At 50.3% G+C, this 15,507-nt stretch overlaps 1 long non-coding RNA gene across 1 annotated transcript in view; it reads right to left on the bottom strand.

Moving 5' to 3' along the window:
- The window catches only part of LOC116970250, a 9,810-nt gene extending 647 nt beyond the window's left edge, over window positions 1-9,163 (bottom strand). Inside the window, exons 1-3 of the long non-coding RNA XR_004411082.1 lie at window positions 9,135-9,163; window positions 8,812-8,979; window positions 8,238-8,632 (exon numbers count right to left, since the gene is read on the bottom strand). This is a non-coding gene — a long non-coding RNA (uncharacterized LOC116970250). The remainder of the gene's footprint in view (window positions 1-8,237; window positions 8,633-8,811; window positions 8,980-9,134) is intronic.
- Window positions 9,164-15,507: the final 6,344 nt, after the last annotated feature.

The raw sequence follows: 15,507 nt of genomic DNA on the forward strand, positions 1-15,507 counted from the left end.
GGGGATAGAGCCTTTTCTGTTGCTGCTCCGGCACTCTGGAACACCTTGCCATTGCACATCAGACAGGCCCCCTCACTGTCCATCTTCAAATCCTCCCTAAAAACATATTTTTATTCTTTGGCTTTCGACACTGGCTGAGGCATTGCTCCTGTTTTTAGTGCTTTTAATGTCTTTTAATTTTTAGTGTGTTTTTTATAGTCCTTCGTTGTACGGTTTTTAATGGTTTTTAATTGTTTGTAATAGCTTTTTGTTCATGATTTCTCATGTACAGCACTTTGTGGCAACTGTAGTTGTTTAAAGTGCTTTATAAATAAAGTTATTATTATTATTATTATTATTCCTAATCGGCCGCCATTCAGATAATAGTCTACTTTCCTGTTTTTGCCACCAAAGTGGATAACCAACCTCACATTTATCCACATTATACTGCATCTGCCATGCATTTGCCCACTCACCCAGCCTATCCAAGTCACCTTGCAGAAGATCAAATAGAACAAGTGTTTAAGAAGGAACTGCAGATGCTGGAATAATCGAAGGTAGTTAATTTGTGTTTATTGTGTGTTTTGTTATTCATTATTATTATTGTGTATAACTGCAGGCAGGGAGAGGGAGAGGGAGAGGGAGGAGGATAGAGGGGTGGGGTACGGGAGGAGAGAGGGATGGGGGAGAGAGGTGTGGGGGAGGGAGGGGAGAGGTGGGGGGAGAGAAGTGGAAGAGTGGGTAGGGAGGGAGGGGTAGGGGGAGTGCTGGAAGAGGGAAATAGGGGGGGGGAAGGGGTGGGGGTGAGAGAGGGGGGGAGAGAGGGGGAGAGAGAGGGGGGGGGGAGTTAGAGGGAGAGGTGTGGGGTAAGTGGGAGAGAAGTGGAAGAGTGGGGAGGGAAGGGTAGGGGGAGTGGTGGAAGAGGGACAGAGGGGTAGGGGGAAGGGGGCGGACGGAGGGAGGGAAGGGGGGTGGGGTAGAGAGGGGGAGAGAGGGATGGGGGAGGAGGAGGGGGAGGGGAGGGAGAGGGGTGAGGAGAGGGAGAGGAAGGAGGGGTGGGGAGGGGAGGAGAGAGGGATGGGGAGAGAGGTGTGGGGGAGTGATGGGGGAGGGAGGGGAGGAGGGAGATGGGAGGGGGAGAGGGGTGGGGGGAGAGAGTGGGGAGGGAGAGTGGGAGGGGGGGAGAAGTGGAAGAGTGGGTAGGGAGGGAGGGGTAGGGGGAGTGGTGGAAGAGGGACAGAGGGGTAGGGGAGTGGTGGAGAGGGAAGAGGGTAGGGAAGGGGCGGAGGGAGAGAAGGAAGGGGGCGGAGGGAGAGAAGGAAGGGGGTGGGAGGAGGAGGGAGGAGAGGGAGAGGGGTGAGGAGAGGGAGATGGAGAGGGGGCGGAGAGGGGGGAGGGGGAGAGAGGTGTGGGGGAGGGGGGAGATGGGGCACCACCTCCAGTTTTAATTCCATTCGGAATATTTTGGAGGACCAACAAACCAAGAACCAAGTAGACAAAAGTGCTGGAGAAACTCAGCGGGTGCAGCAGCATCTATGGAGCGAAGGAAATAGGCAACGTTTCGGGCCGAAACTCCTTCTTCAGATAGAACAAGTTGTTCCAACAACTTCAGGTTGTGCACGCCAGACGTCGTATATGTATAATAATAATAATAATAATACATTTTATTTATGGGCGCCTTTCAAGAGTCTCAAGGACACCTTACAAAAATTTAGCAGGTAGAGGAAAAACATGTAAGGGGAATGAAATAAATAGTAGAGACATGACTAGTACACAAAGTAAAGACAGAATTCAATTCAAAACACAATATGAGGCAATTAATGCACAGATGAAAAGGGAGGGGGACGTGGGGCTAAGGATAGACAGAGGTGAAGAGATGGGTCTTGAGGCGGGACTGGAAGATGGTGAGGGACACGGAATTGCGGATCAGTTGGGGGGGGGGGGGGTTCAGGTAGAAGGTACAGGAGCCTGAAGACTGCAACGTCCAGGTTCAGGAATAGCTACTCCCCCACAGCCATCAGGCTATAGGGTGATTTCACGAAAGGTCACTGGATCATAGATCCTCACCCACGTGACTGCAAAATCCAACTGGGGTACAAACGTCACTTCCAGTACATGTTATTGATGCTGAAAACGCGAACTTTCAAACCTGTTAAAAACCGCGAAAACGCCCCGTTTTTTGAGCTGTAAATTACTGTGCCAGTCGGGGTGAGCGTGAGGCACAGGTACCTTACTTTAGAGTCCAGAAGATAAAGAAAAACGAAGGTAAAGAGAAGAGAGAGCTGAAGGGAAAACAACAGCGGAAGTTGTTAGCGGACATTCGCCGTGGAGATATAAAGATCGACAATATCGGGAATTATTGCGTTTGCTCGCTGCATTTCATCAAAACTAAGGCATTATTGATGTTTTGATGAAATGCAGCGAGCAAACGCGATAATTCCCGATATTGTCGATCTTTATATCTGCACGGCCAACAACTTCCGCTGTTGTTTTCCCTTCAGCTCCCTCTTGTATTTACCTTCGTTTTTCTTTATCTTCTGGACTCTAAAGTAAGGTAACTGTGTCTCACGGTCACCCCGACTGGCACAGTAATTTACAGCTCAAAAACGGGCCGTTTCCGCGGTTTTTAACGGGTGTGAAAGTCCGCGTTTCCAGCATCAATAACATGTACTGGAAGTGACGTTTGTACCCCAGTTGGATTTTGCGTCCACGTGGGTGAGGATCTATGATCCAGTGACCTTTCGTGAAATCACCCTATTAAACCTGGCTCGGACAAAACTCTGATTATTAATAACCCATTATCTGCTATTTGCACTTGATCAGTTTATTTATTCATGTGTGTGTATATATAGATATATTACGGTATATGGACACACTGATCTGTTTTGTAGTCAATGCCGTCTATGTTCTGTTGTGCTGAAGCAAAGCAAGAATTTCATTGTCCTATACAGGGACACGTGACAATAAACTCACTTGTACTTGAACTTGAACTAGTCTTGAGGGTGAGTGACGGGCACTAGGACCCAGCGCAGTCAAACCCAGGGGGAACCAACCCCGTCAATAGGACAGGGGTCGCTGCAGAGACAGACAGAGACACGCTGCACCGCGGCCTCCCGCCGCCAGGGGGCGCTGCACCCGGAGGACCAGAGGGCGCTGCACCGCGGCCTCCCGCCGCCAGGGGGCGCTGCACCCGGAGGACCACAGGGCGCTGCACCGCGGACTCCCGCCGCCAGGGGGCGCTGTGCATTGGGAGGACCAGAGGGCGCTGCACCGCGGACTCCCGCCGCCAGTGGGCGCTGGTTATTGGGAGGACCAGAGCGGGCTGCACCCGGAGGACCAGATGTCGCCCAGACCCGACAGTCTCCGCCTCGGGGGGGGTGCAGGGGGCGGGGAGAGGACGAGGGGCCGAGCGGCGGCGGCGGCTGTTTCCCACCTGAGCTCCCGGGGGCGCGGAGACGGGAGACGTCGACCCGACAACGACGCAGCGGCCCCGCCTCCCTCACGTGACCGGCCTCCAGGTCCCGCCCCCTCCCCCCCCACACACACTGACGGGCAGCGCCGGCGGCCAATGGGAGCGGGTCACGCATCCTCCAGGTCCCGCCCCCTCCCTCCATCCCACAGACGGGCAGCGCCAGCGGCCAATGGGAGCGTCCCCCCACCGCCGACGTCACAAACGGCCAGGTCCCGCCCCCTCCCATTGACGGGCATCCCCCCCGGGCCCCGACGTCACAAACGACCAGGTCCCGCCCCCTCCCTCCCCCACACTGACGGGCGGCGCCGGCGGCCAAAGGCAGCAGGTCCCGCATCCACAACGTCACAAGCGACCAGGTCCCGCCCCTTCCCACTGACGGGCAGCGCCAGCGGCCCCGACGTCATCAAACGACCAGGTCCCGCCCCCCCGTCACACTGACGGGCAGCGCCAGCGGCCAATGGCAACAGGTCCGGCATCCCCCATCCGACGTCACAAATGACCAGTTCCCGCCCACTCCCTCCCTCACACTGACCGGCAGCGCCGGCGGCCAATGGGAATATGTCCCGCATCTCCGACGTCACAAGCCACTAGGTCCCGCCCGCTCGTTGCGTCCCATCAATCAAACCCGCGTCCCCGCCCCCTCCCGCAGGTGAGCGCGTCCTATAGGTCGAGCCGTAGTCCCGCCCCCCTGATTGACACCACGGTGTTGCCTCAGCCCCTCCCTCCCTTCTCTCTAGCCCACCTGACTTGTTCCATCCACCCCCCCCCCCCCTAACCCTCATAGAAACATAGACAATAGGTGCAGGAGTAGAGGCCATTCGGCCCTTCGAGCCGGCACCGCCATTCAATATGATCACGGCTGATCATCCAACTCATCAGTATCCTGTACCTGCCTTCTCTCCATACCCCCTGATCCCTTTAGCCACAAGGGCCACATCTAACTCCCTCTTAAATATAGACAATGAACTGTGGCCTCAACTACCCTCTGTGGCAGAGAATTCCACAGATTCACCACCCTGTGTGGGAAAAAAAGTGTTTTTCTCATCTCGGTCCTAAAAGATTTCCCCCTTATCCTTAAACTGTGTGTGTGGCCCCTTGTTCTGGACTTCCCCAACATCGGGAACAATCTTCCTGCATCTAGCCTGTCCAACCCCTTGAGAATTTTGTAAGTTTCTATAAGATCCCCCCTCCTCAATCTTCTAAATTCTAGCGAGTACAAGCCGAGTCTATCCAGTCTTTCTTCATATGAAAGTCCTGACATCCCAGGAATCAGTCTGGTGAACCTTTATGTCTTTCCTACAATTGGTTAGTAAGAAGTAAGCAATCTACATTTCTCTCTATAATTATGGCGCAGTCACAAAGAATATACAATGCAATACAATTTATTTGTTGTCATTTGAACCCCATTGAGGTTCAAACGAAATTTGGTTTCTGCAGTCATACACACAAGGAAAAGAACCAAGACACAACACAATTTACACAAACATCCATCACAGCGCATCTCCTCCTCGCTGTGATGGAAGGCAAAGACTTATCTTTCCCCTGCAATTCCCATTCCCCTCCCGATGTCAGAGTCAAAGTCAAAGCTCCCGGCGGGCGATGGTAATTGTCCCGCGGCCATTAAAGCCGCGCCGGGCGATGATGTAATGTCCCGCTCCAGGTACTCTTCAACCCCGCAACTCGGGCGGGAAAGTCGCCGTTGCGGAAGCCCCGAAAAGCGGTCTCCCACAAGGGACCCGAGGGCTCCCGGTGTCACCGTCTACCAGACCTGCGGTAAGCCTCCGGATCTCCGGGGGTCGGGTCGCAGCAGCGCGCCACCACAGCTCCGAACTCGGCCAGCTCCGCGATGGCGAGTAGGTCCGCAGGCTCCGTGACTGGAGCCCCAGGTCGTTCCTGCTGGAGGCCGCTCCACGGTGCTCGGCCTCAACGACAACGGAGACCCGACAGGGAAAAGGTCGGGTTCTCCTTACAGGGAAAATATTTTAAATGTCACCCCCCCCCCCCCACACATACCCAGTTAAAAAAAAAAACTACATTCAAACGAGACAAAAAATAATATAGAGACAGACGGACTGCAGAGGCCGCTGCGACGTGAGTCACGTCGCCCACCCTCAAGGAATATCCCGTACAGTGGTGGTGAGTTTGTCAAACACGCCATTATATTCAGGATGTGGTGTAATACACTGACACAACCCAAAACGTTTCTCAATGATTCACATCGCCCGCTAATTTTCAAAAAAACTCGCGACAAAATCGTTATATGCGCATTATACATTTTTGGCATAATTAATAGGTGATCAACTTCTCTTTGTAGTCTTGCATCCTTGCTTTCCACCAGGTAGACAAAAATGCTGGAGAAACTCAAGTTCAAGTGAGTTTATTGTCATGTATCCCTGTATAGGACAATGAAATTCTTGCTTTGCTTCAGCACAACAGAACATAGACGGCATTGACTACAAAACAGATCAGTGTGTCCATATACCGTAATATAAATATATACACACATGAATAAATAAACTAATCAAGTGCAAATAACAGATAAAGGGTTATTAATAATCAGAGTTTTGTCCGAGCCAGGTTTAATAGCCTGCATTTGTCATTTGATCTATAGCTTCCTTTGGAACAGACAACAGAGGGTGAAGATACATAACACCATATCTCACCCTCTGCACCTCAGTACAGGAGCCCCTCAGGGCTGCGTCTTGTCACCCTGGTTATTCTCACTCTACACAAAATCAACTCACATCCCAGTATAGTTCAGTTCAAATATATAAATACGCAGATGACACAACCATCATAGGTCTCATCTCGAACAACAACGAAACAGAATACCGCACTCAAACACACAAAGCAGTCACTTGGTGCACAGATAATAACCTCCTACTCAACACAACAAAAACACATGAACTTATCATTGATCTCAGACGTAAGGCACAACCCAAGACCCCCCTACTCATCTCAGGCGAACCCATATCCACCACTGACTCATTCAAATTTTTTGGCACTCACATAAGCAATAACCTCAAATGGAAAATCAATTCAGATCACATTTATAAAAAAGCCAACCAAAGACTTTTCTTTCTCCGTCAGCTCAAGAAGTTCAGAGTGAGGAAACATCTCCTAATCCGATTTTACACTAGCCATCATCCAAAGCATGCTCACTTCATCAATAACAGTCTGGTACAGCAGTTTAGACACTCACTCCCGTAATAAACTACAGCGCATTGTCAACAAAGCATCCAAAATCATCAGCACTCCCCTCCCATCAATAGAATCACTCAATCTTAAACGGTCCGTGTCAAGGGTGAAGAAAATCATTTCTGATCCATCCCACCCAGCTCACCACATCTTCCACCTGCTGCCCTCAGGGAGGCGCTACAGCTCACTGCCCGCCAAAACATCACGATTTAAAAACAGTTTCTACCCATATGCAATTCGAATTCTGAACACTCTATGACAACATCACACAGCCACCTCGTGCATGTACTGTATACTGTATGTTGTTGTGTTTTATGTTATGTTTGACGGGAATCAGCCTATTGTGTAACATCCTGTACTGAACCTGAATTCCACCAGCTTGACTGTGTGGTCATTAAATAATCTGAATCTGAATGGCTGTGGGGAAGTAGCTATTCCTGAACCTGGTTGTTGCAGTCTTCAGGCTCCTGTACCTTCTACCTGAAGGTAGCAGGGAGATGAGTGTGTGGCCAGGATGGTGTGGGTCCTTGATGATACTGCCAGCCTTAGAGGGTGAGGCAGCATCTATGGAGTGAAGGAAATAGGCGACGTTTCAGGTCGAGACCCTTCTTCAGACTGATGTACGGTTGGGGGGGGGGGGGCGGGAAGAAGAAAGGAAGAGGCGGAGACAGTGGGCTGAGGGAGAGCTGGGAAGGGGAGGTGAAAGCAGGGACTACCAGAAATTGGAGAAGTCAATGTTCATACCGCTGGGGTGTAAACCCAAACATAATATGAGGTGCTGCTCCTCCAATTTGCGGTGGGACTCACTCTGGCCATGGAGGAGGCCCAGGACAGAAACGTTGGATTGGGAATGGGAGGGGGAGGGGGAGTTGAAGTGCTGAGCCACCGGGAGTTCAGGTAGGTTGTTGTGAACCGAGCGGAGGTGTTGGGCGAAGCGATCGCCAAGCCTACGCTTGGTCTCACCGATGTAGAGCAGCTGACACCTAGAGCAGCGGATGCAATAGATGAGGTTGGAGGAGGTGCAGGTGAACCTCTGTCGCACCTGGAACGACTGCTTGGGTCCTTGAATGGAGTCGAGGGGGGGGGGGGGGGGGGGTAAAGCGACAAGTGTAGCATTTCCTGCGGTTGCAAGGGAAAGTGCCAGGAGAGGGGGTGGTCTGCGTGGGAAGGGACGAATTGACCAGGAAGTTACGGAGGGAGCGGTCTCTGCGGAAAGGTGAAAGGGGAGGAGATGGGAAGGTGTGGCCAGTGATGGGATCCCGTTGGAAGTGGCGAAAATGTCGGAGGATTTTCTGTTGTGTGTGACGGCTGGTAGGGTGGAAGGTGAGGACCAGGGGGACTCTGCCCTTGTTACGAGTGGGGGGTTGGGGAGTGAGAGCAGAGTTACGGGGTATAGAAGAGACCCTGGTGAGAGCCTCATCTATAGTAGAAGATGGGAACCTCCGTTCCCTGAAGAATGAGGACATCTCCGATGCCCTGGTCTGGAATCCACCAGAGTCATGTTTAATCTTCTCCGCCAAATGGATGCAGTTGTCACCATCAACCCGCAGCAAGAGCGGGGACCGCTGATGGTAAAGTGACATCCGACAATCCTGCAGGTTCCGCTGCAATTCCTCCGTCCCCCACTGGAGGGCAGCACCGGATATCCGGCATCATCAGCAGCGCCACGTACCCGGGTCACGTGACAGCGGGCAGGGCCGCCTCTGATGTCACCGCCCGGCCGGCCCGGGAAGCGTTGGGGTTTAATGGGGAGGGCGGCCGTTTAAAGGGGAGGGCGGCCGTTTAAAGGGGAGGGCGGCCGTTTAAAGGGGAGGGCGGCCGCTTAAAGGGGAGGGCGGGGAATCGGCCACCAATATTCCGGTCCCCAGGGCGGTGACGTTTACACACAGAGTTGTTCACACGTCCACTCTCAGTCCGGGTCTGGGTTCCTGCAGCGACCTCAGTTCCTTCTTCCCGGTCGGACTGAACTTATTCCCCAGCAGCCTGAAACAAGTGGAAGAATAAAGAGGAAATAAACAGATGAAACAACAGAGTCAATAACAGGGACTGGGGTTAATATTTCAACAACATTTACAGAACAGAATCACAGGAGAAAGAAGCCCGCGGATGGACGGATGGATCCCCTGATATTTATCACATTAAACATTAACACAAACACTCACCCGATCAGCTCTAGTCTCGGGAGGGTCAGTATGAGGCGGCGGAGAGCGGGGACACATCGGTCTGTGAGGGAGTTGTCTGACAGGAACAGCTCCGTCAGTGAGGGGTTTGTACTGAGAGTGGTGGCGAGATCCTCGGCTCCAGAATCTGTGAGACCGACACGATACAGCCTGGAGATGAGAGAGAGTGAGGGTGAGGGACACAGAGAGACAGGGGACGGTGCAAATCCCCAGTGTTTATCAGTGACACAATTACTGATCATATTAATGTTCAGTGTCAGACACCCAGTGAGTGTAAACACAATCTCTCACAGTCTGGGACTTACCCCAGAATCTGTATTTTACAGTCCGGGTTCCCCAGAGCCGCAGACACCAGTTTCACTCCGGAATCTCCCAGGTCGTTGTCTCCCAGTCTAAACACAAACAGACAGAGTAAGAAACAAACTGATACAAACCCCGCCCGGCGAGGCTGAGATAGATAACTTCTCCCAAACGGATATTTATGGAAACACCTCAGCACATTATTGAACAAATCTCTGTGGATGTGGCGTTTGGTGACTTTCACCATTTATTCTCATTCCCCGACCGACCGACCGACGACCGGGAAATGTTCCCCGTGCAGAGAACGGCGGCAGGCAGGCGGGCAACGCGCGCGACCCGGGGGAAGGGGTCGATCACCGGTGACCCGGGGGAGTAAAATAGGAGGGGTGCCCCCCTCCCCTCCCCCCCTATTTGGTGCTGGACGGAATAACAAAATAGTGGAACAATTTTACAGTTCAGTGTTAGTGACAAACGGACAGTTACCTCAAGTGCTGACACTTGTGCAGAACCGGTCCCAGCCGCTGGAGACCTTCACACTGAATGTAGCAGCTCTCCAGACTGAGGTGTTTGATTGTATCACAGAGCCTGATGACATGAGACAGGACCGCACAGTCAATCGGGGTCAGTCCCAGTCCATGGAATGAAAGTGTTTCCACAGATCCCAGTGTCTGCTGAGCCAGTGCAGGATTCTGAGACTCAAACAGGTAGTGCATCGTGTTCAGGAGCCTTCTTTTATCAAACTTACTCCCTGCATTTCTAATCTGGCGTTTAACCTCCCCCTTCACCCAGTCACTCACTCGGCACATTGTTTGATGAGAGAATTTACCCAGAAACTCCTTCAGGATCCAAGCTGACCGTGGGGAGGAGAGACCAGCAACAAAACGGAGAAATACTTCAAATCGCCCGTCTGTCATGCCATGGGCTTCAATGAGGAGTGTGGTGATATCCCCGCGATCTACAGTCATGAATTGTGCGAGTGCGGCTACAAACTCTTGGATGGTGAGATGCGGGAAGGTGTACACCACGCTCCGGGCTGAATCCTCTCTCTCCAAAAGTTCCATCATGAACCCGGACAGGAACTGGGAAGGCTGCAGATTGTATGTGGTTAAATCTTCATCTGTGAACACAATCTTCTTCTCAGCCACTCCAGTGAAGGCCATCTGACCAAGCCTCAGTAACACCTCACGGAGGCTCTCAATCTCACGGCCGTGGTTTTTCAGGATGTTGTAAATAAAGTAACAATATAGTTGTGTGATGGTCCTGGGAACTCGCTGCGGGTCCTGGTGTGTTTGTGTGAAGAAGGGGCCCAGTGTCAGAACAAGGATCCAGCAGTAGGAGGGGTTGTAGCTCATGGTGTACAGGATCTCGTTATCCTTCACATGTTTGAAAACAGCTGCTGCCACCGACTGATCTTCAAAATACCTGGTGAAATATTCCTTCCGTTCCTCACCAACAAATCCCAGGATTTCAGCCCGGACACTGATCTCTGCCTTTTCCAGTAAATGTAACGCAGTGGGGCGGGTGGTCACTAGCACTGAACACCCTGGGAGCAGCTTGTGCTGGATTAAACTGTACACAATGTCAGACACTTCACACCGGGATTCAGGATCTGGGCACTGGTGCTTAGGTTCTGTGTCTCTCCGACTGCCAGCAAAATCGATTCTGCCCTTGAATTCATCCAGACCGTCGAATATAAACAGCAATCCCTCTGGGTTCTTCCAGACCTCTCCTAGCATATTCCCAAAGTAAGGATACTGATCCAGAATCAGTTCCCTCAGGTTTATTCTGTCGTTAATCATGTTTAAATCCCGGAATTTGAAACTGAAGACAAACTGGAATTGTTGGAATATTTTCCCCGTGGCCCAGTCATGAACAATCTTTTGCACCATTGTTGTTTTTCCGATCCCCGCGACTCCGGCCACGGCAGACGAACTCCCAGATTTGGATTTGCTCATCGACACGTTCTGGAATAACTGATCAGTTCGGATTTTTTCAAACTCTCCCCCGAGATGTTCCTCTCTCCACTCTTCATGGTCCCGGCCTCTTGCCAGCAGCTCATGTTCCACCAGTGTCCGATCTCGAACTGTGGAGATGACCGTGAGCTCAGCGTATCGATCACGCAGCTGGAAATCCTTAACCTTCTCGTTCATCAGGATGGTGTTCACTCTCAGTGTTTCAGTCTGTGCCCGCAGAGTCTCCTTGTGCTTCTGCTGAACATCTTTTATCAGGTGAGATAAACAAGAGGTCCTGAAATTAGATTCATCACGCAAAGAAAAACACATTCACGGATTCTAATATTACGGTTATTAGTTGACTGTGTTATTGATCATATGTTATCTGATAGTTATTGTTATTTATTGGTCAACTAAACAGAATATTTGGACAAGTACAGGGATTGGAAAGGTTAGAGGCGCGACGCACGTTGCAGCGCCCCCTGCAGCCTGTCTGTCTTTGTTTATTTGTTGTCCAGTTGAATGTAGTTTGTTGTGTTCTTTTATACTGTTTTTAACTGTGTATATGTGGGGGGCGGGGAGAAACTTTTAAAATCTCTTCCCTGCACGGGAGACCCGACCTTTCCCTGTCGGGTCTCCGTTGTCGTTGGGGCCTAGCACCGTGGAGCGGCCTCCAACCGGAACGACCCGGGGGCTCCAGTCGTGGAGTTTGTGGACTTACCATCGTGGGGCTGGCCGGCCTCGGACCATGGGGAGCGGTGGTGGCTCGCTGCTGCGGCCAGACTTCGGAGGCTCCAGGTGGACGGGACATCGAGAGCTCGCAGGTCCAGGTGGGAGACCGCTTTTCGGAGCTCCCGCAACGCAACTTCTCCCGCCTGTGTCGCGGAGTTGGAACGACCCGGAGCGGGGCCGTACATCGCCCGGCACGCTTTAATGGCTGCGGGACATGCCAACGCCCGCCGGTTGGCTCCACGTTGAGACATTAAGACCTGGAGCGGGGCCGTACATCGCCCGGCGCGGCCTTAACGGCCGTGGGACCTACCATCGCCCGCCTGGGGGCTTTAACATCGGGAGAAAAATGGAACACAGGGGAGAGAAAAGACTTTGCCTTCCATCACAGTGAGGAGGAGATTCTCTGTGATGGATGTTTGTGTGAATTGAATTGTTTGTGTGTCTTGTAGAAATTGTTTCTTTTTGTATGGCTGTAGAAACAGAGTTTCGTTTGAGCCTCATTGAGGTTCAATTGACAATGAATATATATTATATTGTATTATAATATTGGGCAATCGCGGCTGGTCGGAAGAGTTTAAATGGGGCATTTTGGTCGGCATGAACAAATTAAATAGAAGATCCTGTTGCCGTGCTGTGTGATAGTGTAAATCTATCGCTACAACTCTAAATTCACGAGCAATCAACGCGGGAATGAAATAATTTCCCGTAAAGTGGGTGGTGCGAGTTATGCCGTCATTCATTAGATAGTGTACTTCCAATGTTTGAGACTATCAATGACCTGTCTCTCCATAATCGCAGAGGACTGGAGAATACCCAGGATCGTTCCTTTGTTTAAAGAAGGAAGTAGAGATGAACCAGGACATAAACCTCGTCAGTGGTTAGGAAGCCATTGGAGAGGGATTGTTGGAATATGATTTGCTCGCACATGGAATAGAATATGACTAATAGGGAAAGTCAGCGTGACTTTGAAACATAGAGACATAGAAAATAGGTGCAGGAGGAGGCCATTCAGCCCTTCGAGCCAGCACCACTGACTTTTGGAGTCCGCAGTGATTTGTTTATGATATATGAAAATGTCTTGACTGTAAATATAGATAGGCTGCTTCGGAAATTTCCAGACACAACCAAAATTGGTGGAGTTACGACATGTTATAGGAAATATGTTATCAAGCTGGAAATGGTACGGAGAAGAATTACGAGGATGTTGCCTGGACTGAGCTAGTCTGAGCTATAGGGAGAGTTTGAGTAGGCTGAGACTCTATTCCTTGAGAGCAGGAGGACGAGGAGTGATCTTATAAATGTGTATACAATCAAGAGAGGAATAGATCAGGGTACTGACATGGATAGAAAATTGGTTGGCAGACAGGAAACAAAGAGTAGGGATTAATGGGTCCCTTTCAGAATGGCAGGCAGTGACTAGTGGGGTACCGCAAGGCCCGGTGCTGGGACCAGCAGTGACTAGTGGGGTACCGCAAAGCTCAGTGCTGGGACCGCAGCTATTTACAATATACATCAATGATTTAGATAAAGGAATTACAAGTAACATTAGCAAATTTGCAGGTGACACAAAGCTGGGTGGCAGTGTGAACTGTGAGGATGCTATGAGAATGCAGGGTGACTTGGACAGGTTGGGTGAGTGGGCAGATGCGTGGCAGATGCAGTTTAATGCGGATAAATGTGGTTGTCCACTTTGATAGCAAAAACAGGAAGGCAGGTTATTATCTAAATGCCGTCAAGTTGGGAAAAGGGGAAGTACAACGGGATCTGGGGGTCCTTGTTCATCAATCAATGAAAGTAAGCATGCAGGTACAGCAGGCAGTGAAGAAAGTCAATCATAACAAGAGGAGTTGGCCTTTATAACAAGAGGAGTTGAGTATATGAGCAAAGAGGTCCTTCTGCAGTTGTACAGGGCCTTATTGAGACCACACCTGGAGTATTGTGTGCAGTCTTGGTCTCCAAATATGAGGAAGAACATTCTTGCTATTGAGAGAGTTCAGCGTAGGTTCACCAGGTTAATTCCCGGGATGGCGGGACTGTCATATGCTGAGAGAATGGAGCGGCTGGGCTTGTATACTTTGGAGTTTAGAAGGATGAGAGGTCTCTTATTGAAACATATTAGATTATTAAGGATTTGGACACGCTAGATGCAGGAAACATGTTCCCGATGTTGGGGGAGTCCAGAACCAGGGGCCACACACACACAGTTTAAGAATAAGGGTTCGGCCATTTAGAACGGAGACGAGGAAACACTTTTTCACCCAGAGAGTTGTGAATCTGTGGAATTCTCTGCCTCAGAGGGCGGTGGAGGCCGGTTCCCTGGATACTTTCAAGAGAGAGCTAGATTGGGCTCTTAAAGATAGCGGAATCAGGGGATATGGGGAGAAGGCAGGAAGGGGGTACTGATTGTGGATGGTCAGCCATGATCACGGTGAATGGCAGTGCTGGCTCGAAGGGCCGAATGGCCTACTCCTGTACCTGTTGTCTATTGACGATGCTCTGAGCAGTGTTGATGTACTGATCCTTGTGGTACAAACCCATAACCCCTGACCAAGTGCCGACAAAGTTGATAAAGTGATGAAGAAAGAATATGGTATGCATTGTCCCACGGGACATTCAGTACGAGAATCACAAATTCATGCTGTAGATTTACAGAAATATAGGATAGTACTGGAGTAACTCATCAGGTCAGGCAGCATCCCTGGAGAACAAGGATATGAGAAGAGTCATGTCAGGAAACCTCTTCAGGCTGTTTATAGTGGGGGTGGTTGGAGAAAGCTGGGAGACCTGGAAGACCACTGCCTCAAGTGCCAGAGACCCAGGTTTGATCCTGACCTCAGGTGCTGTTTATGTGGAGTTTGCAGCTTCTCCCCGTAACCGTGACGGTTTTTTCCTCCCAGAGTCCTTCACTTTCCTCTCACACCGCACAGATGTAGGTTAATTGGACTGTAAATTGTCCCTAGATTGCAAGTTGATATAAACATGGGATACACTAGGACTAGCGTGAAAGGGTGATCGATGGATGGCGTGTACACAGTGGGCAGCATGTCATGTTTCCATGCCGTCTCCCTGAACTAAACTAAACAAAACATGCAATTGAATACCTTTCAGATGAGCAGGTAGTTCCGAGGAAACCTTCATGTTTTTGAACAATTCGATCAGATCAGAACCTGTTGGAATCAGTTCGTGAAATGAGTCTGAGTTGCATTTTGACAAAAAGATCAAATTCTCTATTGATTCAGGGGGGATCTTATAGAAACTTACAAAATTCTTAAGGGGTTGGACAGGCTAGATGCAGGAAGATTGTTCCCGATGTTGGGGAAGTCCAGAACAAGGGGTTACAGTTTAAGGATAAAGGGGAAATCCTTTAGGACCGAGATGAGAAAAACATTTTTCACACAGTGAGTGGTGAATCTCTGGAACTCTCTGCCACAGAAGGTAGTTGAGGCCAGTTCATTGTGTAGCAATGCTACAAAACTTTGAGATTTAAAAAATTAAGTCTGCAATTTATCCCATCAGATAAAGCATAAAAATAAGTTTAATTTGACACCTAATTCACGTTCATATCTTCAGTATTAAAAAGGTTATGGCCATTTTCATACTCGGAAAATAGCATCTTGTTCCCTATTGCTTTTCCATTGACTTAACACAAAAGCTGTGATCGAGGACAGTTTAAAGCCCATAACTTCATTAAAAA

The sequence above is a fragment of the Amblyraja radiata genome, unplaced genomic scaffold, assembly GCF_010909765.2.
Source record: "Amblyraja radiata isolate CabotCenter1 unplaced genomic scaffold, sAmbRad1.1.pri scaffold_677_ctg1, whole genome shotgun sequence".
Classification (NCBI taxonomy): domain Eukaryota; kingdom Metazoa; phylum Chordata; class Chondrichthyes; order Rajiformes; family Rajidae; genus Amblyraja; species Amblyraja radiata.